Source organism: Phyllostomus discolor, chromosome X (genome assembly GCF_004126475.2).
Source record: "Phyllostomus discolor isolate MPI-MPIP mPhyDis1 chromosome X, mPhyDis1.pri.v3, whole genome shotgun sequence".
NCBI lineage: Eukaryota > Metazoa > Chordata > Mammalia > Chiroptera > Phyllostomidae > Phyllostomus > Phyllostomus discolor.
Window position 1 is genome coordinate 52742056 of NC_050198.1, and position 26679 is coordinate 52768734.

Consider the following 26679-nt stretch of genomic DNA (forward strand, 5'->3'; position numbering starts at 1 on the left):
GGGGAAGAGGAAGAGCAAGAAATGGAAAACATATTTGAAAAAATAATGAAGGAGAAGTTCTCCAACCTGGCAAAGGAAATACACTTCTAGGAAGTCCAAGAAGCTCCGAGTCCAAAAGGAGTTGGACCAAAGGAGAAACACACCAAGGCATATCATAGTTACATTAGCCAAGATTAAATATAAGGAGAGAACCTTAAAAGCAGCAAGAGAAAAGGAGACAGTTACCTACAAAGGATTGCCCATAAGACTATCACCTGATTTCTTAAAAGGCAAACTTACAGGCAAGGAGGAGCTGGAAAGAAGTATTCAAAATGATTAAACGCAAGGACCTACATCCAAGATGACTCTATTCAGCAGCAAAGCTATCATTTAGAATGGAAGGGCAGATAAAGTGCTTCCCACATAAGGTCAAGTTAAAAGAGTTCATCATCACCAAGCTGTTATACATGAAATGTTAAAGGGACTTATCTAAGAAAAAGAAGATAAAAAATATGAACAGTAAAATTACAACAAACTCACAGCTATTAACAACCAAACCTAAAACAAAAACAAACTAAGCAAGCAACTAGAACAGGAACAGAATTACAGAAATAGAGATGACATGGAGGGTTATCAGCTGAAGGGTGGGAGTGGGAGAGAGGGGGAAAAGGTATAGGGAATAAGTAACATAAATGGTAGGTAGAAAATAGACAGGGGGAGGTTAAGAATAGCATTAGAAATGTAGGAGCCAAAGAATTTATATATATGACCCAAGGACATGAACTAAATGGGGGGATGTGGGAGGGAGGGGCTGTGTGGGGTAGAAGGGAATAAAAAGTGGGAATTTTATTCCTTTCACTCCCCTCCACCCTGCACACCCACTCTACCCCTACAATGTCCCCCCTTTAGTTCATGTCCATGTTTCGTAAGTTCTTTAGTTTCTACATTTCCCGTACTATTCTTGCCTTCCCGCTGCCTATTTTCTACCTACCATCTATGCTACTTATTCTCTGGACCTTTTCCCCCTCTCTCCCCCTCTCCCCCCCTCCCACTCCCTTGTTGCTAACCCTCCATGTGATCTCCATTTCTGTGGTTCTGTTCCTGTTCTAGTTGTTTGCTTAGTTTTTGTTTTTGTTTCAGGTGTGGTTGTTAATAATTGTGAGTTTACTGTCATTTTACTATACATGATTTTTATCTCCTTTTTCATAGATAAGTCCCTTTAACATTTCATAAAATAAGGGCTTGGTGATGATGAACTCCTTTAACTTGACCTTATGTGGGAAGCACTTTATCTGCCCTTCCATTCTAAATGAAAGCTTTGCTGGATGGAGCAATCTTGGATGTAGGTCCTTGCCTTTCATGACTTGGAATACTTCTTTCCAGCCCCTTTTTGCCTGTAAGGTCTCTTTGGAGAAATCAGCTGACAGTCTGATGGGAACTCCTTTGTAGGTTATTGTCTCCTTCTCTCTTGCTGCTTCTAGGATTCTCTCCTTCATTTTTACCTTGGCTAATGTAACTATGATATGCCTTGGTGTGTTCCTCCTTTGGTCCAACTCCTTTTGGACTCTCTGAGCTTCCTGGACTTCCTGGAAGTCTATTTCCTTTGCCAGATTGGGCAAGTTCTACTTCATTATTTGTTCAAATAACTTTTCCACTTGTTGCTGTTCCTCTTCCCCTTCTCGTACCCCTATAATTCGGATGTTGGAATATTTAAAGATGTCCTGGAGGTTCCTAATCCTCTCCTCATTTTTTTTTTTAATTCTTATTTCTCCATTATTTTCTGTTTGGTTGTTTCTTTCTTCCTTCTGGTCCACTCCATTGATTTGAGTTCCAATTTTCTTCCCATCACTATTGGTTCCCTGTTCCTTAGTGTAACCTTCATTTTTTCATCTAATTTGTGATCAAATTCAACCAATTCTGTGAGCATCCTGATCACCAGTGCTTTGAACTGTGCAAGAGACAGGTTGGCTATCTCTTGGTCACTTAGTTGTATATGCTATGGAGCTTTGATCTGTTCTTCCATTTGGGCCATTTTTTTTGTCTTGTCACACCTGTTACATATGAGGGGCAGAGCCTTAGGTGTTCACCAGGGCAGGACAACCCAGTTTCTGGGTCGTGACGCTGTCTGTGGAGGTGGGGTCCGAGATGGAACAATGGTGCTTGCTCCACTCTCTGTGGGATTTCAGGCCCTTCCACCACTTCCCCCAAGTAAACTGGGCCTTTCTGCTGCTAATTCCCATGTGGTTGGGCTGGTGCACATTCTAGGACCCCGTGGGTCTCTCCAACGAACTCTCCTGTGAGGCTGGGAGTCTCTCCCTGTGCCTCAGCCCCCACAGGTGTTTTCAATTTGTGCCCCAAGGCTCTATTTCTTGGCGCTGGGACCCTGGGCTGCATGGTCTGTCTCACTCCCTAGTTTCACCTCATTTATCTGTGCACAAATGTGGCACTGCCTGGTCAGCCTGCCTCCTTGCATGCAATGCCTTGCTTCACAATCACCACTTCACTGAGTCTTGCCATTGCCACCCCATGCCTGGGGTCTGCCAGCCGCCTCCTGCACCCCCAGGGTCCACCCACTGTGGTCTTGTGCACCCAGGATGCCTTACGTGCCCGGTGCAACCGCTTTTTGTGCCGCAACCCCTCTCCGCCTGGCTGTCTGACTCTGCCCCTCCTACTGGTTTGGATGAATGTGTCTATTTTAACTCCTTGGTTGTCTGACTTCCATACAGTTCAAGTTTCTGTCAGTTCTGGTTATTAGTTTGTTTCTAAATTGTTGCTGAACTCATTTTGGTTGTGCAAGTAGGCACAGTGTGTCTACCTACGCCTCCATCTTGGCTGGAAGTGGAATAAAATATATTTATAAAAAAGAAAATGATGTGTGAAGAAAATGGAAATATCAATGAAGAGATGGAAAACCCAAAAAGAGACCAAAAGCCAAACTCTAGATCTAAAAAACACAATAACAGAAATGAAAATTATTTGTTTTGGTTTTTTAATATATTTTATTGATTATGCTATTAGAGTTGTCCCATTTTTTCTCCCCTTTATTCCCCTCCGCCCAGACACCCCTCCCTCGAGTATCCGCCCCTTTAGTTCATGTCCATGGGTCATACATAAGTTCTCTACCTTCTCCATTTCCTATACTATTCTTATCCTCCCCCTGTCTATTTTGTGCCTACCTATTATGCTTCTTATTCCCTGTACCTTTTCCCCCATTCCCCGCCTCCCCATTGATAAACCTCCATGTGATCTCTATTTCTGTGATGCTCTTCCTGTTCTAGGTTTGCTTTTGTTTTTGTTTTTAGGTTTCATTGTTGAAAGTTATGAGTTTGACGTCATTTTACTGTTCATAGTTTTGATCACCTTTTTTTTCTTAGGTAAATCTCTTTCACATTTCATATAATAAGGGTTTAGAGATGATGAACTCCTTTAATTTGACCTTCTCTGAGAAGCACTTTATCTGCCCTTCCATTCGAAATGATAGCTTTGCTGCTGAATAGAGTCATCTTGGATGTAGGTCCTTGCCTTTCATGACATTGAATACTTCTTTCCAGCCCCTTCTTGCCTGCAAGGGTCCTTTTGAAAACTCACCTGATAATCTCACTGGAACTCCTTTGTAGGCAACTGTCTCCTTTTCTCTTGCTGCTTTTAATATTCTCTCATGTTTAATCTTGGCTAATGTAATTATGATGTGCCACTCTGTGCTTCCTTGGGTCCAACCTCCTTGGGGCTCTCTGAGCTTCCTGGACTTCCTGAAAGTCTATTTGCTTTTCCAGATCGAGGAAGTTCTCCTTCATATTTTGTTCAAATAAGTTTTCAATTTCTTGCTCTTCCTCTTCCCCTTCTGGCATCCCTACCATTCATGTGTTTGAATGTTTAAAGTTGTCCTGGAGGTTCCTAATCCTCTCCTCATTCTTTTTTTTTTTTTTGAATTCTTGTTTCTTCATTCTGTTCTGGTTGAATGTTTCTTTCTTCCTTCTGCTCCAAATCATTGATTTGAGTGTCAGTTTCCTTCCTGTCACTGTTGGTTCCCTGTTCATTTTCCTTTGAATAGCTTTCATTTTTTCCTCTATTTTGCAACATACTCAACCATTTCTGTGAGCATCCTGATTACTAGTGTTTCGAACTCTGCATCTGATAGGATGGCAAACTCTTCATCACTTAGTCTATTTTTGGAGTTTTCATCTGTTCTTTCATTTGGGCCATATTTCTTTGTCTTGGAGAAGATATTATGTTGTAAGGGGCAGAGGCTGAGGTATTAGCCAGAGTGGGGCAACCCACATAGCTGTGTTGTGGTGCTGTATGTAGGGGAGGGGTCAGAGAGGGAACAATGCCACTTGCTTAGCTCTCAACCAGCTTTCAATCACTTCCCCGCTACACACAAGCAAATTGGGCACTTCTGGGGCTGATTCCTGAGTGGGTGGATTTGTGCACATTCTAGGACCCTGTGGGTCTCTCCAAAAAACTCTCCTGTGAGGCTGGGAGTTTCTCACACCACCACAACCTCTGCAGATTTTTAGAGCCAGAGGTCTGAGGCTTTATTTACCTTGCCAGAGCATGGGTAGCACAATAACTCTCGCTCCCCAGTTGTTCCTCCCAGTTTATCTGCATGCAAGTGTGGGACCATTGGGTCCGCCAGCTTCCACCTTGCCTGCCCCAGTCCACCAGCCACTGCCTTGTCTGCCTGGTCTACCAGCCTCCACCCTAACTGCAGGTCACTGCCCCTCCTACTGGTCTTGATGAATGTTTCTTCTTTAACTCCTTGGTTGTCGGACTTCCATAGAGTTTGGTTTTCTAGACATTCTTGTTATTTTTTGTTTTTAAATTTGTTGCTGTCCTTCTTTTGGTCGTGCGAGGAGGCAAGTGTATCTATTTACACCGCCATCATGTCCAGAAGTAATCCCAATTTTATTTTAGAATGTGTATATATACACATAAAACACGGAGGTAATTATACCAACATATTTATAAAGAAATTATCAGTTATTCTTATTTTCTTCTTTATTGTTTTCTGTAAAGTACAATGTTTCCCCTACAGTGATCATGGATTACTTTTATAATGAGAACAAAACATTTCTACATTTTCATTAGCTACTGCACAGCTGCTATATATCTTGCCCAAACCTTATCTATTATGTTGTACTGATTTTTTTTTCCTGGAATTGCTTTTGCCCAATACATAGCATAGTAGATTCCTCTCTTGGCTTCTGTAAGGACTGAGTGAGTTGACAAAGTAAAAGAGGCCAAAAAGTACCAGTCCACATTTCTCTACTGTGTACTGCTTTGCATGCTTGCTCAGATGGGAAAAGTTATCTAAATCTTCACCATTCCTTTTACCAAGAGACAGTATACATCCAAACACATGTTTAGGACAGAGCAGCCCAAGAAGAAGCAAAGAGCAGGCCCTGTTCCAGGAATCTTCAGTCAAACTTCCAGGAGAGTATTTGGGAGATAAAAATACTAAATCAGAAAATGTGGGCCAAGACTGTAGAAGCCAAGTTCCCTAGGAGAGAACTAAATTGAACATATACACATGGGAAGGAAGGCAGGTCCCTGTCTATGTATCAGAGGAAGAGACCTTTGAACAACCTGAAAGCTTCTTCCCTCTTCTAAGCATTAAGAAAATAGTATGTATGGATTCAAGGCAACAACTTGACAGGTGATTCCTGGAAAAGCAGACACGTGAGCAGCATTTTGCATAAGAAAGGAAATTGGTCTTGAATTGCTGCTTACTCACTATGTATTTCCTAGGTTCTTGGTCTCTCTACCTTTCAAATCTGCAGCATTCATATGTAGGACTTACTCTCCCTTGCCAAGACCAGAGTCTTAATAAAGCCTCTCAGGTCAGAAGCAGTCTCCCAAACACCTTTATCAGTAAGCTCCAAAGCTAAGTTAAAAAGCAGCTCCTTTTAAGGTTCCAGAGTGGCTGATCTGTTCAGCACTGGGAAAGAGGGTGCAGATATGGTAAAACCATTCTAAGATATTTAAAATACAAATGGTTCAGCCTCAGCACATTTCATGAACTTAGAATGGTCCTAGAAATATGAGTCTCCCTTGGGAAAGTTCTGCTCTTTAAAAATTTGACAGTTCAACATCACTAGCCATCAGAGAGATGCAAATAAAAACCACAGTTAGACGCCACTTCACATCAGTCAGAATGGGCATAATAAACAAATCGACAAACAACAAGTGTTGGAGAGGTTGTGGGGAAGAGGGAACCCTAGTGCACTGTTGGTGGGAATGCAGACTGGTGCATCCACTGTGGAAAATAGTATGGAATTTCCTCAGAAACCTAAAAATGGAACTATCTTTTGACCCAGCAATTCCACTGCTGGGATTATACCTTAAGACCCATGAAACACCAATTCAAAAGAACCTATACATCCCAATGTTCATAGCAGCACAATTTACAATAGCCAAGTGCTGGAAATAGCCTAAGTGCCCATCAGTAATTGAATGGATAAAAAAACTGTGGTACATTTACACAATGGAATACTACCCAGGAGAAAGAAGGAGTTCCTACCCTTTGCGACAGCATGGATGGAACTGGAGAGCATTATGCTAAGTGAAATAAGCCAGGCAGTGAAAGACAAATACCATTCAATCTCATCTATAAGTTGAACCTAATCAATGAAACAAACAAGCAAGCAAAATAAAACCACAGACATGCAAATAAAGGACCAACTGACAGGGACCAGAGGGGAGTAGAGTGGGGGGTAACAGGGGAAAGAAGGGGAACATGTACAAATAACTCATGGAGATGGACAATGAAAAGGAGCATGGGGGGTGGAGAGGGCAGGGAAGAACATGGGGGGAAGGGGGCACAACTGTAACTGAACAACAATAAATGTGAAAAAAACTGACAGTTATAATAAATGGATTCTAGAAAGAGAAGGTCACAGTGCTACTGAACTCTTATAATATCATGTGGCTCAGAGGCTTACATGTTATCAATCTTGCAATGCCAAGATCACATGTGAGGTTGTTGTAATTCCCCTTCCCAATCCCGCCTGCTTCCTGTCCCTACCTTGGCTCACACCAGCCTACAGTCCTTTCTCCATCTAGCAATGCACACCCCCTGCTGTCTGCAACACAGTTGAAATTTCATCTCATGTCTTTCAAAAGCCTCTCCGGACTGAGTCAACAGATAACCATGGCCAAATAATCCAACTTGCATCACAAATCCATTCCTCTCCATATGTACATGAAAATGGGCAAATTTAAGGGTTTCAGTGTTCTTGGGGAGAGGGGACCATACACTTTCCTGAGACAGAGGATGTTCACTACCTCTCTGCTATGCACTTTTCTTACCAATGTGAGGTGGGGAAAGAGTCCTTTGCCATTCAAACTGCACAGGTCAGTGATTTACTCCATGAGCCTCCTCAACCTGGCAGCAGACACTTGGACAACCAGGAACATTAAGCAGCAGGTGTTCACCAGACAGATAAACTGTCTGATCATAATATAAAGCTGGGGAAATCATAATAGCCATTCCAATTTCCTTCATCTATTCCTTCAAAATATCCCAGCTCAGAAAGAGGAGAGCTCCAAAAGGCTGGCTTCTCTAAATGACTCACAGCCCTTTATGAAAGCAAGAATTTCACCCTCTTCTAAAATAGCAGCCACGATGTTAATGAGCAAGCTGAAAACTAAGAGGTTGACTGTACACAGAGTCCTTTGTGGTGGTAGGATTCATAGTGATTGGGAAGAGTGAGTGAGTGTATGCTACCATGATGACAACACCCAACCTCAGCCTAATAACCAACCCAGGGAGAGACCTAGGAACTCCAAACCATGCCTACTGCCCAAAGCTACTTCCAGACACGGCAGACAAGCCTGCAATTCACGTGAATGGTGGTGTCTTCAGCCCTAGCCCCACCTATCAACTGTAACAGAGATCTTAGCTTTCTTCCTCCAGTTTTATCTTTGGATAGGGGATGTAATATAAATTAACCTTGATATGCTAACTGTACTCCAAGAAGAGCATTAAACACACCAGAGGCCCATTCCCCCAGCATAAGGGATTTGGACTTCAGGCTCTTTTAAGATCTTGGTCAAGCTGAGGGCTACAAAGGCTAGAGGTGGAAATTAGGAGAATCTTCTCTATACCACTGAGAGAAGCACTTGGGGTCCTAAAAGCAGCATTGTTTCTAAATGTGAAGGGCTAGGTCTTCAGTTGACAAGGAGTCCTGATGGCACAAGAATCTTGGCAGAGAGGTGCAAAAACAGCTGACTCAGGCTAGCAACTGCTCTTTTCCATCCAGTGTCGCTGTTGTGGTTACTAACTAAAAACCTAGGATTTTCAAGCCTTAAGAAGAGGTCATATCACCTACAGGAAGTGTCACCAGTCACCAAGAAGGAAGGGTTGTCTGGCTTTTAATTTACATCCAATATGAACACTTCTGACAGCTGCAGATGGTTCCCCAGCCTGGGGAGCAGAAAATCCCTGCTCTGATCCTCATGCAAAAAAGTGTGACTGTGAACTCTGAGTATCTCTATCCCTAAAAACCATGTCACCAAGATGAATTGCAGCTTTCCAGAATCACCTCACTACACTCTCACTATGGTATTCCTTTTAAATACTGAAGAAATCTCTCCTACTACCTTTGAAATTATTAACAAAGTCACTGTATTGTATTCATGTAATCTCCTCCTTCCTCCTTCCTTCCTCACCTCTCCCCCGACTCTCTTTTGTCTAGATTTAATTCTCTAAACTCAGGGTCAGCAAAATATAGTTCTCTTGTTATCTATTTTTGGGGGGTGGTAATAAAATATATATAACATAAAATTTATCATCTTAACAGTTTTTACGTATTAATACAGTGGCATTAGGTACATTCATATTTTTGCACAACAATCACCATCATCCAGCTCAAGAACTTTTTCATCTGGTCCTCCTATTTTTACAAATAAAGTTTTTACTAGAACACAGCCAAATGCATTCTTTTACATATTATTCATGCTGCTTTCATGTTACAACAATAGTTGCTTAGTTAAAACAGAGGTCATATGACCCACAAATTCCAAAATATTTACTATCTGGTCCTTTACAGAAAAAGGTTGCTGACCTCTACTGTAAACAAAAATATACACTAGACTTCTGGTTTAAAACAACACTTAGCTAACAGCCACTAACATAGCCCCTCCCAGCTTTCCACTAAAATACCAAGAAGATACAGGAAAAGATAAAATTCCCCAAATCACTGAAAACTTAGATTGACAGTCATCCTATTAAGAAAATCTGGAAGAAATCCCCACTAACAATAAGGCTAATGCTAAAATTAGAAAAAAGCAATGTGCAGTCAATTCATGCAGGGAAAGCCTGAATCAAGATAGAAAGACATTTAGTTTTTCAGCCACTGCCAGCCTCATAGCTTAGAAATCAAGAGCTCATCATCTAGTAACTAGCAAACTGGACAGCTGGATCTCCACTACAGGACTACTACTTTGCTTGCAAAGGAAGCCTGCAATTGTCCAAACTGGTTTCCATCCATTTGGAGACTCCTACTCCCACAAATCAGAAGGGCTGATGTGATGGCATTCATGTTGTCACACTGTATCCTGGTAGTGGGATATCTCACAAGCAAAACTTAGGTAACAATGCATGTAGGGCAGGGGTGCCAAACTCATTTTCACCAGCAGCCACATCAGTCTCACAGTTGCCTTCAAAGGCTTTTAAAATCTTTTAGAAAAAGAAATCTTTTCTAAAGATAAAATTTTTAAAAAAGAAAAGGAAAAACAACAAACTGGCGTAAAAAGAGACCTCACCAAAGCAAGGAGGAATTGCAAAGAAATTAATACTGTAGCAGCAGAATTAAAATTCACATTGGACATGACAGAGCAAAATCAATCCAATTTATAGCATGGAAGCCAAATCTAAATTTTCCCCAAGCATGCAGAAAAAAGGAAAGCTGATCTTAGAAATCCAACAAAGATTTCTAAGATCAGAAAATATTAGATAAATTCAGCAACCATTCCTGATTTTTTTTAAATGCATGGAATTTAAGAACAAGAATTCCTTAATATTATAGAGGCCATCTAATGTAAACCAACAACGAACATCAGAGTCAACAGTGAAACACTAGAAACATTTCAATTAAAATCAGAATTAAGGCAAGAATTCATTCCAGTGCCACTATTATTTGTCATTGTTCTGGAACTTCTAGCCAAGATAATCAGGCTTGAAACAAGGGTGGGGGGAGCCTTGCTCTTTAAAATGAGATAAACTTATCACATGGGAATTGATACTATTAATTTCCAATATAATCCAAGTGAAGAAAGTGAAAAACTATTAGAAGTGTTAAACGCTGTGGCCAAATATTAAACAAACATATAAAATAAAAATCTTTCCTATATACTAGTAATAATTCAGTTGAAAATATAATAAATAGATGGCACCATAAATTATAAACTGTCCAAGAATAACTTTGATGAGAAATATATGGAATACACACACACACACACACACACACACACATACACATACGCCTAAAGAACATAAAAGAAAACTTGAAGAAATTAAGAAATATATTATGTCATGCCCTGGCTGAGTAGCTCAGTTGGTTAGACTATCAGCCCAATACACCAAGATTGTAGGTTCAATCTCTCGTCAGGGTACATATAAGAATCAACAAATGAATGTATAATAAGTGGAACAACAAATAGACATTTCTCTCTCTCTCTCGTCATCTCTTCCTCCTCCCTCCTTTCTTTCCTCTCTCTCTCTCTAAAAAATTCAATAAATAATTTTTTTTAAATTAACAGACTACGTCTTTTTTTGGGATGGAGAGACTCACTATTGTAATGATGTTAATGAAATTTTGAGGTTAAACAATTCTGATCAAAACTAATAGGATTTTTGGTGGAAAATGTGACAAAAACATTCTAAATTCATTTGAAAGAAAAAAATTATTCAGACTGGCTAAGAAAAAAAAAGTGTGGGTCAAGTAATAAGCTGGGGAGAATATCAGAGAGAAAGCTGGCCTGCTAGTTGCTGCAAAAATGAGAGCATGCAATTGATGAAGAATCCAATAGAGATATCAATGTACTAGTACAACAAGCCCCCCCACAATAAATTCTAACATGTATAAGAATTTTTATGATAAAAATGTAACAGCAATATGCATAGGGAAATAGTTATTCAACAAACGGTGCTCAAATAAATGAAAATTTGGGGGAAATATGTTATATTGCTCCCTCATACTACTCACAAAATGAATTTTAGATAAACTGACAGCTACATATTTTTTAAATGATTAAAAAAACTAGATCATCAATCTGATCTTAGAATGGGAAAAGTCTTAAAGTCTTCCAGCATAAAAACACTGGAAGAAGTTATCATAATATGAAGGCAGTTTGGAAACCAACCAATAAAACATAAAATATATATTGAAAGCATTGTCAACAAGTTAAAATGCAGTCTGGGGAAAACATTTACTGCAAAGGTGATAAAGAAGTAATAGTCTTTACATATAGATATCTCATGTAGGTCAAGAAAAAGAGAAACACCCCTGTATAAAAACTGGTCTGAGAACATGAAGTGCCAATTCACAAATTAAAATATATAATGAATAATAAGCATAGTAAATATGTGTTTGGATTTTTTATAATAAAATATGAAGGGAAAAAGCTGAGGAAAACGGCAAGGAGAGAAAAAAAAAAGAAAAGACACAAGGTAGATGAGGGGGGAACTAAGGAGTACCTGTCTGTCTACACTGCAACACTACCCTCTTTCCTCTCCCTTAGGTTTGCAAAAGGGAACCTTATTCATTAAGAACCCATGAGGTATGCTGGTTTATATTATGGGACTGGATATGTTTCCTAAAGGTAACTGAGATAGTTGAGTTTTTTTTTTAATCTCTGAAGAAGTGTTCAATTTTACTTGCATACTAAGTATCACAATGTTTCTAAGATGCTCAGAAATAAGAAAAGTCTTAGGACCCTCTTGGGTGTGCTGAATTAGCCCACTGAACACATGTATCCATCAGAGTGCCTGGATGCCCTGCCTTGTTTTATCAAGGTACCAGGGTGGTCTAGTTCTTCAAATCAGCGGCATTTCTGATCTCCTCTCTATCTCTGACCCTCCAATTTTCAGACTTCCTTTCTCCTCAAATATCCAGTTAATATCAAATAGAATGTTTCAATGTGCAAGGCAATTTGAGTTATTTTCTTCTAGCTTTAAATTTGTCCGCCTTTATTTAAAATTCAAGAAGAATGGATTTCCATTTTAATACCAATTTTAAGGCATAAACATAATGTCTAAACCAGAAAGATTAAATACAAATTACATTATGCTTTCATCCATCAATATAATGTTCCATGCATTAAATAACATCAACAATTTTAAAAATAATAATATCTAATGTATGCTCTAATCTATTATGATTAGGTCTAGTCCAATAAAGCTACTTTTAGCTAAAATTTTCAGGTTGATCAAAGATATAGGATTTCTACCTAGACTGCACTTCTACCATTTTTAATCTCCTTCCATTTAATATGCTAGATGTTATCCTAAATGCATGCCCAATATCTAAAGAAATTGTATTAGGTAACTTTTTTCAAAGTTAATAGAAAGATTAGTAAGCACACAATGGTCTCTAAAGGTACACCATATATTGCTGTGTATAATGCACACCTACATTTTTGTGTGCATTACACATGGCAAAATATGGTACTTGTTTTATTCAAACCTAAGTGAAGGAAATAATTCTGTGGCTTGGATATTGAAGGTACTGGTAGATAGCTTTTCAGTAAGGAACCACTCAAAACAGCCAAATGAATAAAAAGGAGATGGCTCAGATTCAAAAAGACACAGAACAGCACTGCATGTACAGACACAATAAAACAAGCAATTCGGATGCTACTATATGAGCATCTACAAAGGAAGAGCCAGGAACAGGAAGGATAAGAAGCCTTCAAAATCAAAGGCAGCCAGGCTGGAATTCTAAGAGTTGGAGCTATTACAATGAAAAGAACACCATGCCCTAGATTGCTGTAGTGGCAGACCAGGTAGAACCCCTTTGAATCTTAGCTCCATGTTCTGAATGCATGCTTTCCGCTGAAGCACACTTTCTTGCAGCTGACTTAGCAAATCACATGTCAACTAAGGGACACATAAATGAAGCACTCTGGAATCCAGCCAGAACACTGGGGAACAGTCATTCCCTCTTGTCAAGAGTACAATGGGAAACCTGTGGAGAATCCTACCCCTTCCGCACTCCAAAGATAAATTGCCAGCCCACACCCAGCATGGGGCATGAGGCCTGCTGAGTACACCATACCCTTTTTCTGCAGTGAATGGGCATGCCACCATGAAGAACATGCCAGCCCCTGCTTAGCTGGGAAGCGGACAGTAAAGAGCCAACAGGAAACAAACAAACAAACAAGACACAAGTATACAGTGAACATCAGTGAGCCCACAGAACACAATGACATAAAGACCATAGCAATGCCCAGCTGTGTACCTTGAGATTTAGGAAATTTTAAATAAGATGTTTTCATGGTTTTAACCCCTTAAATAATAATAGAATAGCAGAAAATATTTACTTAATCAACTTAAGGTAGTGATTAGGAACACTGGCTCTGAAGTCACCGAGACATTGCATCAAATCCAACCTGAATCACTTATCAGCCACATAAGTCACTAAAACTTTCTGAACCTTTTTCCTTGATCTAACTGGGAATATTATTTGTACCTCCCATATGGGTTTGTTGGAAGGATTACATGAGATAATACATGTTAAGTGACTCCCACTGTTCCTAGGGACACAGTAAACCTGATAATGAGCATTAGTAGGAAAAGGAAGAATGAGAATCCTCCCTCTGCCACTGTGTAATTTTAGCCAAGTTATTTAATATCTCTTGGCCCCATGACCTCTTTTGTAATATGGGTATGTATTCCCTGTCTCCCAGCATTATTTGAAAGATTAGATGAGAACATTTAAGACAAAGTACTTTAAAAACACTAAAAAAGTATACTAATGTAAGGTGGAGTTATATTTAGAGCTACATTCTAAAATAGTGATTTTTTAACTTCACATTGCATGTGGTATATCTATACATGGGAATAATGTGCACCCATGAAAATAATGTGTGTGGTAAAAACTTAGATGAATCTCCAAGGAATTATGATAAGATTAAAAAAGGCAATCTCAAACATGATATACTGTATGGTTCCATTTATATGACATTTTTGACATGACAAATTTATAGACAAGAACAGATAAGTTGCCAGGGGCTAGGGATAAGGATGGCTGAGTGTGGCTATAAAAGGGCAACAGGAGAGATTCATATGCTGATGTAACTGTTCAGTACCTTGACTGTATCACTGTCAATACTCTGGTTGTGATATTGTACTCAAGTTTTGCAAGAGGTTACCACTGGAGGAAATTAGCAAAAGGATACAAGGGCCCTTTCCGTATTTTGCTTATAACTATATCTATATTATGATATGATTGATATATGATATGATATGATATATTTATGTCATATAGTTATTTCACAATATAAAGCCAAATTTGAAAATGATGTATATGATATGCTTATAATAAAATGAGGAAGACATCATTAAGTGAACAAAGCAGAATAGAAAATTATAATTAAAGAAGGCAAAAATGAAATAAATACACATCTTGAGAGATAAGAAAAAACAGGAAGTTAAAAAAGCTAAGGTGGATAAGCACAGCTCACCTCCTCACACAATCACATCAAAATTACAACTAAACTATAGAAGACCATCATTCAGAACCATCAGAAATCAAGGTGAATGGAAGTCCTACAACTATGACATTAAAGAAGAAACCACGTAGAGACTGGTAGGAAAGGTGGAGATATGGAACCGGCTGATAATACACCCATGTGTTGTAGATAAAAATCAGGAGGGATGTCTGAGGAGTGACAGATCCCAGCCCCACACTAGGCTCCCCAGCCCAAGGTTCTAGTGCCAGCAAGATAATCTCCCATAACCTCTGTCTGTAAAAACCAGTGGAGATTGAGCCTATGGAAGAAAAAAACTGCTGGGGTCTCAGGTGGTTCCTCTTAAAGGGCCTGCACACAGAGTTATTTGGATTCACTCCCTCTGAGCTCTAGTGATAGGGCAATAGATTGAAAGGCATCAAAGACATACAGGGAGAAAGTGAATTGTCCAGACCAGGATAAGAGCTGGGGGCACCTTTCTCCAAGATGGAAGTGCTGGCAAAGGCCATTGTTCCTTTTGAGTCCTCCCCTGACATAGCCACAGAGCCAGCAGATGAGCACCATATCTGGGATTCCCATTAACCTGGCTCATACTGTTTGCCCCACCCTGGTGAGTCCCTGAGGCCCTGCCACATCCAACTGTTGGATCCACCCAAACTGCTTTTCCACACAAATGGTTTGTATTGGCTCAAACTTCAAATTTTCCTAATTCTCTCAAACAAACAGCATCTCACTTTTGATAGTCCCGCACCTCTAATTAAGTGGCTGCCATTCCAGCAGTAGCAGCAGCCAGACTTGGTTCATAACTTGGCCTCTCCTGGACACCTCCAAGTCTAGCACAAGTAGCAGCCATCTGCAGATGCTTTCTAGTTTATGCTGTGTGAACTGGGAGAGAACACAATTGGTGGCTGACCTTGTATGTGCCAACCGTGATCAAGGCTCAACTACAACACAAAGGTGTACACAGCCCACATGGTGGGAGCACCTTGAGTGTCCAGCTTGGGTATTAGGGGAGGCTGTGCCACTGGACCCCACAGGACACCTACTACATTAGGCCATTCTACTGAGCCTGGGAGATGTAGCAGCTCTACCTAATACATAGAGACAAACACAGGGAGGCTGCCAAAACAAGGAGACAAAGAAACATGGCCCAAATGAAAGAATAGATCAAAACTCCAGAAAAAGAGCTAACCAAAATGGAGATAAGCAATCTACAAAATGTGGAGTTCAAAACACTGGTTAAGTTCCTTGTACTTAAAGACAACATCAAAAGCATTAAAATAAAATACAGTCAGAAGTGAAGGATACACTAATTGAAATAAAGAACAATTTACATAGAATCAACAGTAGAGTGGACAAAGCTAAAAATCAAATTAATGATTAGGAATATAAGGAAGCAAAAACCAACCCATCAGAACAGAAGAAGAAAAAGAATCCAAAAATATGAGGATAGTGTGTGGAGCCTCTGGGACAATTTGAAGCATACCACATTTGCATCATGGAAATCCCAGAAGGAGAACAGAAAGAAAAGGAAGTTGGAAAACTATTTGAAAAAATAATGACAGAAAACTTCACCAACGTGGTGAAAGAAATAGACATACATGTCCAGACACTGCAGAGAGTCATAAACAAGATAAACCCAAGGAGGCCTACAATGAGATATCTCATAATTAAACTGCCAAAGGTTAAAGATAAAGATCTCTCTTTAATATTTTATCTCTCTTAAAAACAGCAAGAGAAAAGCACTTAGTTACCTACAAGGGAGCTCCCACAAGACTACCAGCTGATTTCTTAATTAAAAAAAAAAAAACTATGCAGGCTAGAAGAGATTGGCAAGAAATATTCAAGGAGATAAAAAGCAAGGACCTACAACTAAGATTACTCTACCCAGCAAAGCTATCATTTAGAACAGAAAGAAAGATAAAGAGTTTCCCAGCCAAGAAAATGGTAAAGGAATTTGTCACGACCAAACCAGTATTTCATAAAATGTTAAAGAGTCTCCTTTAGGAAGAAGAGAAGATCAAAAATGTGAACAATAAAATGGTAATAAATACATATCAATTAACAATTGAATTTAAATTATAAAATAAACAAGCAGAGCAAAAACAGAATCATAGATACACAGAACATTTTGATGGTTGCCAGAGGGGAGGAGAGTTGGGGAGATGTGTGAAAAAGGTGAAGGGATTAAGAAGTACAAATTGGTTGTTACAGAATAGTCATGGTAGTGTAAAATACCCCATGGGAAACAGAGTAACTAAAAAACATATAGGTATGACTCATGGACATGGATGTGGACAACTGTGGGGATTGCCTTAGGGAGTGGGGGGTTGGGTGGAGGAGGACAAAGGGGTAAAAATTGGGACAACTGTAATAGTATATCAAAGTAAAAATTTTTTTAAATAAAATCTAAGCTCATGCAATCTAAAAAAACTAAAAAATAAACCAGGAAATGATCTTACTAGGAAAAAAGATTAAAAGGCTAAAAATTAAGTAAAAAATACATAAAAATAATAAAGTATAAAAAGTAAGTATATCCAAAACCAGGTTTTATAAAGTAACCAAATAGATAAAGTGCTTATTAAAATGATTAAATGTAAGAGATAAAAACCTTACAAGATTAAGAATAAGAACCAACATATGGCTATGGATACAATGATACATTTTTAAATTATGAGATAAGAAGATACTGAGATACATGTTAGTTGAACTTGTTCAACTAAACTCATGGCAATACTACAAGCCAAAAGGTATTGGCACAAAATATTCCAAATAATGAAAAGCAATGACCTGCAACCAAGACTACTTTATCCAGCAAGACTCTCAATTAATGGAAGGTATAATAAAGAGCTCCCAGACAAAAGAAGGCTAACAGAGAAAATCTTCACCAAGCCAGTACTGCAAGAGATGCTAAAGGGACTACTTTAATAAGAAGAAATTCTACAGAGAGATAGAGAGGACCACCAGTACAGAAGGAAAAAAATGGCAATAAGTACCTATCAATAATAACCTTAAATGTAAATGGATTAAATGCTCTAATCGGAAGACATAGATAGCTGAATGGATAAGAAAACATGACCTGCAATGCTTCTCTGCCTTTTGGCTAAAATCAAGTGTAGTATCTGTTCTTATCAAAAACCATGACCTACATATATGCTGTCTACAAGAGACCCACCTAAGATCAAAAGATCTATATAGGCTGAAAGTGAAGGGATGGGAAAAATAGTCCAAGTAAATGGGCATCAAAAAAAAATGGGATAGCAGTATTTATATCAGACAAAATAGACTTCAAAACAAAGGCCATAACAAGAAATAAACAAGGTCACTACATAATACTTCAGGGACTAGTCCAACGAGAGTATATAACTAATGTAAACATATACGCTCCAAATACAGGATCACCTAAATATATAAAGAAAATATTGGAGGACTTTAAGAAAGAGATAGAAAAAAATACAGTCATTGAATGGGATTTTAACACCCCACTGTCAACAACAGATAGATCTTCCAATAAAAAATAAATAAAAATGTTGCAGAAATGAACAACACTCTTGACCAAGTACACTTAATTGATATTTGAAGAACATTTCACCTCATAGAAGCAAAATACACATTCTTTCAAACAGACACGGATCATTCCCAAAGAGAGACCACATAGTAGAACACAAAACAAGACAACAAATTCAAGAAAACTGAAGTCATATCAAGCATCTTCTTAGATCAAAATGGCTTGAAACTAGGAACCAAACTCAAGAAAAAACTCAAAAACATTCAAACACATGGAGACTGAATAATATGTTATTAAATAATGAATGGGTTAACAGTGAGATTAAGAAAGAAATCAAAAAGTATCAGGAAACAAATTAAAATGAACACAAACCAACCCAAAACCTATGGGACACAGCAAAGGCAGTCCTGAGAGGGAAGCTCATAGTAAAGAGATAAAGACATCTCAAATAAACAACCTAACCCCACATCTATAAGAAGTAGAGGTACAAAAACAAACAAAGCCCAGAGCAAGCAGAGGGAAGGAAATCATCAAGATTATAACAGAATTAAATGACATAGAGACTAAAAAAAAAAATTGAAAGGATTAATGAATCCAGAATCTGGTTCTTTGCAAAGATAAACAAAATTAACAAACTATTAACCAGACTCATCAAGAAAAAAAGAGAGATGACCCAAATAAATAAAATCAGAAATGAAAGGGGAGAAATAACAACTGATACAACATAAATAACAGAAACAAAGAAATTAAGAACAATCTAACAATATCCAGAGGGGAGGGGTGAGGGGACAGTGGGGAGAAGGGTTTTCAGGAACTACTGTAAAGGGCACATGCGCAAAACCAAGAGGGAGGGAGGAAGCAAAGGAGGGAGGTGGGTTTGGCTGGGATGCAGGGGGAGCGGTGGGGAGAAAATGCAGACAACTGTAATTGAAAAACAATAAAGTAATTTGATTAATTAATTAATTAATTAATTAAAAGCATAAGAAAAGAAATACAAAGGATTGTAAGAAATTACTATGAACATCTATGTGCCAAGAAATTGGACAACCGGGTTAAAACATGTGAATTTCTAGACATACAGTCTTTCAAAACTGAATCAGGAAGAAGCAGAAAACCTGAATAGACCAATAAAAACCAGCAAAATTGAAGCAGTAAACAAAAAAACACCAACAAACAAAAGCCCTGGAGCAGATGGCTTCACAGGAGAATTTTACCAAACATTCAAAGAACAACTAACACCTATCCTTCTCAATCTATTCCAAAAAATTCAAGAAGAGGGAAGATTCTCAAACTCTTTTTAGGAAGCCAGTATTATCCTAACTCCAAAACCAGATAAAGGCATAATGAAGAAAGAAAATTACAGGCCAATATCTCTAATGAACATAGATACGAAAATCCTCAACAAAATACTAGCAAACTAGATGCAATAATACATTAAAAAGATCATACGCCATGATCAAGTGGGATTCATCCCAGGGATGCAAGGCTCGTATAATGTTCCCAAATCAATAGATGTGATTCATCACATAAACAAAACAAAAGGCAAAAATCAAATGATGATATCAATCGATGTGGAAAAAGCATTTGATAAAATCCAGCACCAACATATGATGAAAACAATCATAGCAGGAATAGAGGGACAATACCTCAACATAATTACAGCCATATACAAAAAAGCTACTGCGAACATTACACTCAATGGGCAAAAATTAAAAGCATTTCCTTTAAGATCAGGACCAAGACAAGGGTATCCACATTTACCACTCTTATTCAACATAGTACTGAAGGCCCTAGCCACAGTGATCAGACAAGAAGAAGAAATGAAAGGCATCCAAATTGGAAAGGAGGAAACAAAATTATCACTGTTTGCAGATGATATGATAATGTACACAGAAAACTCTATATGCTCCACCAAAAAACTAGCCGACCTAATAAGTGAATTTGGCAATGTAGCGATATAGAAAGTCAATATTAAGAAATTGATGGCATTTTCGTACATCAACAATGAACTATCAGAAACAAAAACTAAGAAAAAGTCCATTTTTCTATAGAAAAAAAATAATAAAGTACCTAGGTATTAATTTAACCAATGAGGTAAAAGACCTATAATCAGAAAACTATAGAACACTGAAGAAAGAAATTGGATCAACTTCCGGCAAGATAGAGGCGTAGGTGGATGCACCGTACCTCCACACACAACCAAGATTAGAATAACAACAATTTAGAGGCAGAATAACACCCAGAACTGACACAGAATTTATCTGAATGGAAGTCGGACAGCCAAGAAGTTGAAGTAGACCTGTTCATCCAGACTGGTAGGAGGGGCGGAGAGGAGCAGCCGGGCATGGGTTGCAGCGCGAGGAGAACAGGGAGGACTGGGTGCATCAGGCAACCAGGAGTGCATAAGGCATCTAGGGCACGCAAGATCGCAGCGGGTGGACCCTGAGTACACAAGCGGCAGCTGGCGGACCCAGTGAGGTGGCGATTGTGGACTAGGGCAGAGCGCGCAACCCATGATCCCAGACAAGGGACTGAAGTCCTAGGAGAACGGAGCTACCACCATTGTTCCCACCCCCACCCCCGCATACAACGTCACAATCTAGCGACTGGGGTGCCCAGCCCCGGTTAACACCTAAGGCTCCACCCCTCACCGTAACAGGAGCTACCAGACCAAAAAAGAGAGAGAGAGAGAGAGAGAGAGAGAGAGAGAGACATGTCTCAAACAGGAGAACAGAACAATGCCCCAGGACTCATCCTTTTGAGCGACCAAGAGATAGCCAATCTATCAGATGCACAGTTCAAAACACTGGTGATCAGGAAGCTCACAGAATTGGTTGATTTGGGGCGCAAATTAGATGAAAAAATGCAGGTTACCATAAAAGAGATGAAGGAAGATGCACAGAGAACCAACAGTGATAGGAAGGAAACTGGGACTCAAAACAACAGAGTGGACCAGAAGGAAGAAAAATAACAACCAAACAGGAAAGAATGGAGAAATAAGAATTCAAAAAAACGAGGAGAAGCTTAGGAACCTCCAGGACATCTTTAAACGTTCCAACATCTGAATTATAGGGGTACCAGAAGGGGAAGAGGAAAAGCAACAGATTGAAGATGTATTTGAACAAATAATAAAGGAGAACTTCCCCATTCTGGCAAAGGAAATAGACTTCCAGGAAATCCAGGCAGCTCAGAGAGCCCCAAAGAAGTTGGACCCAAGAAGAAACACACCAAGGCACATCATAATTACATTAGCCAAGGTAAAAACGAAGGAGAGAATCCTAGAAACAGCAAGAGATAAGGGGACAGTAACCTACAAAGGAGTTCCCATCAGACTGTCAGCTGATTTCTCAAAAGAGACCTCACAGGCAAGAAGGGTCTGGAAAGAAATATTTCAAGTCATGAAAGACAAGGACCTATATCCCAGATTACTCTATCCAGCAAAGCTTTCATTTAGAATGGAAGGACAGATAAAGTGCTTCTCAGATAAGGTCAAGTTAAAGGAGTTCATCATCACCAAGCCCTTATTTTATAAAATGCTAAAGGGACTTATCTAAGAAAAGAAGATAAAGAAAAAACATGTATAGTAAAAGGACAGCAAACTCACAATTATTAACAACCACACCTAAAGCAAAACCAAAAGAAACTAAGCAAACAACTAGAATAGGAACAGAACCACAGAAATGGAGATCACATGGAGGGTTAGCAACAGGGGAGTGGGAGGAGGATAGAGGGGGAAAAGGTACAGAGAATAAGTAGCATAGATTGTAGGTTGAAAATAGATAGGGGGAGGGTAAGAATAGTATGGGAAATGTAGAAGCTAAAGAACTTATAAGTATGACACATGGACATGACTAAAGGGGGGGATATGGGTGGGAGAGGATGTACAGGGTGGAGGGGAGTGAAGGAGGAAAATGGGACAACTATAATAGCATAATCAATAAAATATATTTTAAAAAAGAAAGAAGTTGAGTAAGACACAAATAATTGGAGCATATACCCTATTCATGTATTGGAAGAATTAGCATCATTACAATGTCCATACTACCCAAAGCAATCTACAGATTCAATGCAATCACTATTAAAGTACCAATGGGATATTTTACAGATCTAGAACAAATACCTGAAAAATGTATATGGAGCCAAAAAAGACCCAAACAGCCTCGGCAATCTTGAGAAAGAAGAATAAAGTTGGAGGGATCACAATACTTGATATCAAACTATACTACAAGGCTACTGTAATCAAAGCAGCCTGGCATAATAACAGACACATAATAACAGACACATAGATCAATGGAGCATAATAACAGACACATAGATCAATGGAGCAAAATAGAGTTCAGAATGAACCAAAGTCTCCATGGTCAATTAATATTTCTAAAAGGTGGCACAAGCATAAAATGGAGTAAAAATACCCTCTTCAATAAAGGGTGCTGGGAGAACTGGACTGGTACATGCAAAAAATGAAACTAGACCACCAACTTACACCACACAACAGAATTAACTCAAAATGGATAAAAGACTTCAACATAAGTCATAATACCATTAAAGCCCAAGTGGAAAAATAGGCAGTAGAATACCAGATATCTCAGGTAGCAATATTTTTCTGATATATCTCCTAGGGCAAGGAAAAGAAAGGAAAAAATAAATGAGACTACATCAAATTAAAAAGCTTCTGCATGGCTAAAGAAACCATCATCAAAATGAAAAGGGAACAAACTTTATGGGAAAATGTACTTGCCAATGATATCTCAGAGCAGGGTTTAATGTCCAAAATATATATTGAACCCATATGACTCAACACCAGGAAGACAAACCATCCAATTAAAAAATGAGCAAAGGACCTGAACAGACACTTCTCCAAGGAGGACATACAGAAGGCTCATAGCCCTTTGAAAAGAATCTCAACATCACTAGCCATCAGATAAATGCAAATTAAAACCACAGTGAGATATCACCTCATACCTGCCAGAATGACTATCATTAATAAATCAACAAATAAGAAGTACTGGCAAGAAAGTGACAAAAAGGGAACACTAGTACACTGTTGGTGGGCATGCAGACTGGTGCAGCCACTGTGGAAAACAATATGGAATTTCCTCAAAAAATTAAAAATGCAACTTCCTTTTAATCCAGCAATTCCGCTGATGGGATTATACCCTAAGAATCCTGAAACACCAATTAAAAAGAACCTATGTACCCCTGTGTTCATAGCAGTTCTACATACAGTAGTGAAGTGTCACAATCATCTCAACTGCCCATCAGTAAATGAGTGGATCGAAAAACTGTGGTACATTTGCACAATAGAATACAATGCAGCAGAAAGGAAGGAACTCCTACCTTTTGCAACAGCACAGATGGAACTGGAGAGTATTATGCTAAGTGAAATAAGCATAAGCTAAATATTATGCTAGGTGAAAAACAAGTACCATACAATCTCACTTACAAGAGGAATTTAATAAACAAAATAAACTAAGGAGCAAAACAGAACCAAAGGCATGGAAAGAGGGAACAAACTGACAGCTGCCAGAGGAAAGGAGGTGGGAGGTACTGGTGAAAAAAAGGGAAAGGGAGTGGTCAAAGAACATGTATGAATGACCATGGACATGGACAACAGTGTGGGGATGACTGTGGGGGGAGGGATGGACAGAGGAGGGCAAAGAGGGAAAAACAGGGACAACTATAATAGAATAAACAAGAATAAATAAAAAGAGAAGCAAACCAAAAAGAATGGGAAGAACAAAAATATTCCACTTATAATGAACAATGAAAAAAGCCACTAATTCTTTAAGAAAAACTGTATCAAGAGCATATGTGTGTGTGTGTGTGTGTGTGTGTGTGTGTGTGTGTTGAATATAATTGAAAGACAAGATCTAAACAGATAGGGAAATTACCATTTCTTAGATAAAATGGCTATATCATTTTTAAAAATCAACACTCACTGAACTGAAATATAAATATTAATGCAATATTAATTAGACTCCAAATGGGGGTAAGGGTTGAATAAAAGTGATATAAAAATCTGTATATAAAAAAATGCCAAGGAATAGCCAAGAGAATATTTTATGTGAATGTAATAAACCAATATGACTTAGGTACACAGTACACAAATAGATGAAACCAAATAGAGAATTCATAAATCTATACTAGTATATAAAAAGTTTATGAGGAGGACCCATGATGGCAGCATAGTAGGTACATATTACCCTGAAATCCTCCCAATACAAAACCAGAATTACAACTAAAATATAGAGCAAACAACCTGAATAACAAATGAAGACTAGCTGAAGAGAAGTCTTATAACCAAGGATTTACAGAAGAAGCCACATCGAGACTAGTAGGAAAGGTGGAGACAGAAAAAGAGCAGGCCCACTCCCACAGGTAGTGGCTGAGATTCTGGACGGATATCTCAGTTGTGGGGGTTCCCCCTGAGAAGTGTGTTGTCTCAACCCCAAACATGATTCCCCAGCCCAGAGTACCAAAGCTAGGAAGAGGTATCCACATAACATCTGGCTGTGAAAATCAGTGGGAATTCTATCTGCCAGGGAGAGAAAGTCTGCTAGAGACACAGGCAACCTCATAAAGAGCCAACACTCAAAATCTCATACACAATTACTTACCCTGGGCTCTGGCATGATGAGGTCAGAGTGGGCGAGAGTTCTGTGAGGAGAAACTGAGGTCTGTGGCTCTGGGGAAGGAACTGAAAGGACAGCCACCAGGATCCCTGTTCTGAGTCCCTCTCCCACACCTCAGATGCCATCCTTCTGGGGTGGAACACTCCCCTCCTTGTCGCATCAGACTGAGAGAATGCAAAAGCCCCAGCCTATGTGCTCCCTATCCCACCACCCTGTGGAGCTTGTGCCATGCTGAGTTAACATCCTGGGCTATAGAGTTTTGGACACACCAAGTGGATGTCTGTGACTGGGTAGTATGGTTTTGGGGCTGGGGTCATTTCCCCATCTTTCCCATGAACCTGACTGGTGACACCTCTCATGGGAAATCTACTATCCCCACTCTCCAGGCTACTAGCAGCCACACTCTCCTATCTCATGCTCACTCCACCTTACAAAATCTGGGCAGATTCTGGGATAGACTGAGTTGTATATCTCTGTGACTTCCCCCAAACCTTACTACATCTCCCCCTCTCCTGACTCCCAGTGACCCTGCCCTGCTATAAGATCAGACTCCTAGAAGAATCTGGGACAGACTGAGTTGTGTGGCTTTAGGATAGGGGAAATGCCTAACTGGTGCAGACGCTTCCCTTCAAATGACCAGATTTTGTTCTGTATGGACCTGATACACTCTGCTAGACTCACCTTAAAAAGTCCCTGAGACCTCACCCCACTACAAAGGCATGAAAGCATCCAGCAGGTGGTAGCTACACCTGGGGACATTTGCTGAGTGGCCTCAGAAACAGCACTGGGACTAAGTCTCAAACTGTATAGATCTGGTGAACACCGATCACCCCTACCTGGTGATTCACTAAGAATCTACCTCATGAAACTTGAGTACAACCAGAGGCACATCTTGGGATTCCTTGGGACATTTGGTGACCTACTCAAAGGCCTGGTGCTGGTAAATGCCAGCCATGATGCACAGCTTAATCATTCCCCAGCACACCCAGGCCCAAAGGAGAACAAAAAAATGTGGATTGCTTTGTAGCCCCAGATAGGTTAGCCAGGATCAGTCACAGGAAGCATCTGACATTGGCCTGCAGCAGAGTCCCTCCTGAGAGGCCCCAGAAACAACACACACAGTGAGAAGCTTCAGACAACATTAGAGCAGGATGCAAATAGATTCACAAGCTGCACATCCAAAGAGAGATCACAGTAGTCACCAGATGCTGCTGAGGCAAATTCTGTTCCTTGTGGTCAGTACCTGCACAGCAGCTTCTACAATGTGGTCACAAAAGATCTTCACATTCAACCAGCCTGAGGGTAGACACCATGCATGAGTGGGCCAATAGCAATCAAGATGAAATTACAGAAGCAGGACCCACATAATGCCCACAAGAAACATTCCTGGAGCACCCAGCTCAGGTGATAAAGGAGACTGTACCACTGGGTCCCACAGGGCACATATGACATAAAGCCATGCTACCAAGACTGGGAGTCAGTCATAGTATATCTACCTAATACATAGAAACAAACATAATGAGACAGCCAAATGGGGAGACAAAGAAACAGGCCCTGAACGAAAGAACAGGAGAAAGCTCTAGAAAAAGAGCTACATGAAATGAAAGTAAAGCAATTTGTCAGATGCAGAGTTTAAAAAATGGTCATAAAAGATATCAAGGAACTTAGTGAGAATTGCAACAACATGAAAAAAGACACAGAAACTAGAAAAAACAGTCACAAATAAAGAATACAATATCAGAAATGAAGAATACACTAGAAGGAATAAATAGTAGGTTAAAAGAAGCAGAGCATTGAATTAGTGATTTGGAAGACAAGAAAACCAGAGTAGCCAAAACAAAACAAAATTTTAAATAATGAGAATAGTTT

The 26679-nt window shown here is 39.3% G+C and overlaps 1 protein-coding gene and 1 pseudogene across 8 annotated transcripts in view; one reads left to right on the plus strand and one right to left on the minus strand.

The window, feature by feature from the left end:
- Positions 1–26679, minus strand: part of TMEM164 (transmembrane protein 164) — a 228313-nt gene that overhangs the window by 111496 nt on the left and 90138 nt on the right. The window lies entirely within an intron of this gene.
- Positions 17754–17865, plus strand: LOC114505924 (annotated as a pseudogene).